Consider the following 5,087-nt stretch of genomic DNA (forward strand, 5'->3'; position numbering starts at 1 on the left):
CCTGTGGATATCAAAACCGAGGTTAAGTGTGGATCTGTATATGGATCTGGACTTACGACCACTGTAACATTTTCTTTTTCATTTTGCGCTTTTACAACTGAAAATGCGTTCGGTCAATTGAAAGGATTAAATAGATATTGCCGTAGAATTTGTTCTTCACATTGTTGCCACTTGTTGAAGCACACAACATTACACATAATATCCTGGAGAAAAAAAGATGTCCCTTCATGGAAAAGTGGAACTTCAAAACGCAAATATTAAACTAAACAAAAATACAAAAATTTACAAAAAAAAATCACAGCTTTGTGTCCTTAAAAACTACGTAGTTTTATAACTCATCCTCATTTATTGTTTTGTCATGAACGATTGTTAGGCGAAGAAACATTTCCTTCATATTCTCCAAGTTCATTCCCCACGGTGCAACGGATTCCCGTATTTAAAATACCCGCCAAAAATTTGTTTGTGTTGTCTTCTAAAATTTGTTTAGTTAAAGTCTCATATTTAGCCTCGAAAAGTATGTGCCTTTCATCCCAGCGTTGGAATTCATAAACCATTGCTTCCTATTGTTTTTTGAAAAATTCTGCGTCGTAAAAGCTCTTGCGATTTTTTTTATTTTCAGTGCTAATTTGTCCAAGCACGCTGCGTAGCCTGTTGAATTTTTTCTTTTCGTTTGGACTAAAAATAAAGTTTAATTGTAGTGTTTTGTTTTTTTTTTAAACGTGAAAACTTTTTAAGTACCTTTGGATATCAAAGCCGAGATTATGTGTGGATCTGTATATGGATCTGGACTTACGACCACTGTATCTTTTTCTGTTTCACTTTGCCCTTCTACAACTGAAATAATTTATAAATTATTAGTAATTTTATTGATTTCAGAAATCAAATGAAAAACTTACGTCTTAACGTATCAATGCTCCAACTCTTCGTTGTAGGCACACAATTGCCTATCTCGTCCACTCCTCTTATTGTTTATTTTTTTACGCAATGTAAATTCGTTTAAGGTTTTTATTATTGCAAAACCCACTATTTCCAATTTCTGTTACGATCTTACGATATATTTTAGAGTTTCTACATTAGGTACTTAGAATTGACCTGTGTTAATACATTCATTTCAGCCATAACCTGTAACATAAAATTTCTTTCTTGATTCACCGATGTATTTCTTTTCGCCATTATTGAATTAAAAAAAATTCCAATTTTTAATAAAACAATGCTCTCAACATTAAACTCAGTTTAGAACAAACAAGAGGGAAAAAACATTTTGCAAGCATACAGGCAAAACACACACCAATAACTCGATTCCCCGGAGTTAAAGTATTTCCCTTTTGCAACTGAAATATAATTAATAAACTAAGGAAAGGCGCCTTGTACAATTTGGTATATATTTGAAAACATTAACTCATTGCATTCGTTTTTCAATAAACCAATTTGTGCCCGAAATAGAAGCATTTAAAAATTGTTTAATATATTCACAATAAACTAATACTCTGTATTCATCATTAATAAATGTTGGAATATTTTTTTCTTCCCTCGAAAAAAAAAAATTAAAACAAATTGAACAATTGAATTCATATCCACCAAAGTCAGGTATTTATTTAAATGGTAAATTAAGGTGATCCAGTATGGAAAAAGGCAAGTAGTGCTCGACAATGAAGAGACACAATGACACTTCCAAGTTTTTGCGTTTTCGGGCACTTTATTTGTTTTCGAAACAATTGTATCGATTTTGACGGACTGTTTTGCTGCTTTTACAGCATTTATGTGGATCAGCGAATCATTGTGTCTTTCAATGTGAAATTTTCCACCGGATATTTTCGAATTACACAAAATGCGCTTTTTTATTTTTTTTCCACACTGATTGAAAATTTTCACTGCGATTGGTGGTTGTTCCTTTCGAAAATGCTGTGCTACTGGTTTTTTCAATTGGCTGTCAGTCATTCGTACCGCTTGTCGTTGGCTGGTCAATTGTAAAGCTGTCTATGTCCCGCTGATGGGCTCTTTCCTTAAAAGCCACCTGCAACGAACGAAGTTGAATATTTTTTTTTATTAAATTACGTAAATATTTCACGCATATGTAGTATGAATTGTACATATACATTCTAAAATGCAATTGTACGGATTTTCGTACAATATTAAGCTATTTTTCGGGGCGCAGCACGAATTCCGTTCTAATTTTTTTTGCAATTAGATAGAGGTCCCAATAGAAAAGCATTAAAATATTGGAGCGTGGATAAATCCCTAAAAAATAAAAAAAAATAATTTTCGGATTTAACCCCAATTTTTTTTATTATTCATTGTAACGCAGTAAAAGAGTGAGGTATGTAACCCTCTGCTTGGGCTCACTATAGGATTTGAGGTGGCGAGGTTGACAACGTGGAAAGTTTCTTTCTATTTGAAAACGAACTTACATAAACTATTTTTGTGTGACAAGCACGACGCATAAAGAGTGAGGTATGTAAGGGGGGCATGCTGTCCCCCTGCTTGTTCTCACTATAGGATTTGGGGTAGGTGCGAGGTTACGTATACGCAAGGCTCTCTGTACTTAATTTTTTTATTCAACAGTACCTACCTTTACAAAATTAATACGAAATACAAAGTAAAAAACAGTGAACTTTTTTTTTATTAATCAGTTTTAAAATTGCCATATATAATGTGTTATGGCCTTAATTAATTCCTCAAAGGGATATAGGCATTTTTTTTATATTTCGCTGCCACTGGTACTCCACAACCCAGTCCGCCTATGACTTAACTTAACAATTCAAAATACAAAATCAAATAATATAAAATTAACTATACCAATCCGCGATGGTTCTCGTTGTCACTCAACTTGAAGAGGAAGCAAAATCTTCCACCATCACCGTTTCGCACGGAAACTTCCGGGCGAAACTGTACATCAAGTTCATAACCTTTTGGAGAGGAATACGCACCTCTTCGAACCACGTCCCCACAGAACGTGATATTCGTTTTTTGCCTCTGCAAGTATCCCTGTCACATTGAAAGAATCCGATGGGGTTTTCATGGGTGTAAATGGCCATTGGGATTTTGTGGATTCTGCATTTTTTAAATCTGGCAACAAACCCAGCTCTTCTGCCAGCCTCACTGCCAAGGGTTCGTCACTGATATTTTTGTATAGCTTCACCAAATTCCTTAAATAAACTTAAATAAGAAAAACAATAATTTATTAAACTATTTAATAATTACCACTGTTTCCGAACACCGTCAGAATTTTATTTTTATTGTGGGGTAATTTGCTCAGCTTTTATTGAACATCCAGGAACACTTTTACTATTTCTTTCCATTTTGATTTAATAAAATTGCATTCAAATAATACAATATCCCTTTTCTTAAACTGCGACATATTTTCCGTTAAATAACTGCTTTTTCATTAATACGAAATACAAAATAGAAAACAGTGATTTTTTTTTTATTAATCAGTTTTAAAATTGCCATATACATATATATGTTATGGCCTTAATTAATTCCTCAAAGGGATCTAGGCATTTTTTTATATTTCGCTGCCACTGGTACTCCACAACCCAGTCCGCGAAATTGTGGTTATAGCTGACGTAGAATGCCCGTTTTACCACCCTCCATTGGGATTCTATCCTTTGGATATGGGTACCATCCTCCGTTCACCTCTTTATGGATGTAACCATGCTCTCCCAGACAATCATAGGCTCTCCAGTAGTCGGTATGGATTGTCGTCCCATCCTTAACATGCTTACTTATCGCAGGAATCAGTACCTGACATAAAAAAACTTTATTAATATTGAATAGTTTATACAATTATAAAAACTTACCTTAGCACTGCGTACATTCCCAGTACACACCTCCAACCTGAGATCCTCAGATCCATCCTCTATTAAACCGGAACCCAATGTCCATCTACCCGCCGACCTTTATTGAACTTTCGTCGTCCAAATTTACTCTCGTCAATTTGAACGACGCGTCCAGGCCCACCAATTTTGGCACCAATTTCTTGGTTCTCCAAGATGTGGTCAACGATAACTTCACGGCAGTAATTTTCTTTTTTTTAGTTTAGTTTATTTATTTATAAAGCTTAACAGATATCTTATAAATTTGTGAGAGCCTATGACTTAACTTAACAATTCAAAATACAAAATCAAATAATATAACATTAACTACACCAATCCGCGATGATTCTCGTTGACACACAACTTGAAGAGGAAGTAAAATCTTCCACCATCACCGTTTCGTACGGAAAATTCCGGGCGAAACTGTACATCAAGTACATAACCCTTTTGACAGGAATACGCGCCTTTTCGAACCACGTCCCCACAGAACGTGGTATTCGTTTTTTGCCTCGCAATTACCCCTGTCGCACTGGAAGAATCCGATGGGGTTTTCATGGGTGTAGATGGCCATTGGGATTCTGTGGATTCGGAATTTTTTAAATCTGGCAACAAACCCAGCACTTCTGCCAGCCTCACTGCCAAGGGTTCGTCACTTATGTTTTTGTATAATTTCACCAAATTCCTTAAAAAAACTTTAAAAGAAAAACAATAATTTATTAAACTATTTAATAATTATCACTGTTTCCGAACATCGTCAGAATTTAATTTTTATTGTGGGGTAATTTGCTCAGCTTTTATTGAACACCCAGGAAAACTTTCACTTTTGCTTTGCATTTTGATTTAATAAAATTGCATTCAAATAATGCAATATCCCTTTTCTTAAATTGCAGCATATTTTTCGTTAAATATCTGCTTTTTCTCAAGTAATATTTTAAATATTATTGTTTTTAACAATTAAAAAGTGAGAATAGAGTTATTTCCCACAAATAGGAACAATTCCTAATAAAATCATAAAAAAAGTACATCTTGCATGACTGAAACGAAAAATTGGAAAGAACTATCAAAATACGAAAAAACATCTGGAAAATTGCTATTATTGTGTGTTTTTTGTTTGAACAAGTGAAACTTTAAAAATTAATTAAAAATACATAACATCTCCCTGAATTGAACCTCAAAATGGCAAACAATAACAATAAAAAAGAGGAACGCAAATTCATAGTTGAATTAATCGAAGTGTATGAAACTTTGCTGCTTTGTGGAATGTGAAGTGTA

The 5,087-nt window shown here is 34.0% G+C and overlaps 1 pseudogene; it reads right to left on the minus strand.

Annotated features, from left to right (window-relative positions):
- Positions 1–730: 730 nt before the first annotated feature.
- On the minus strand, positions 731–4,386 carry LOC129945014 (uncharacterized; annotated as a pseudogene).
- Between the last annotated feature and the right edge of the window lie 701 nt (positions 4,387–5,087).

This window comes from Eupeodes corollae, chromosome 1 (genome assembly GCF_945859685.1).
Source record: "Eupeodes corollae chromosome 1, idEupCoro1.1, whole genome shotgun sequence".
NCBI lineage: Eukaryota > Metazoa > Arthropoda > Insecta > Diptera > Syrphidae > Eupeodes > Eupeodes corollae.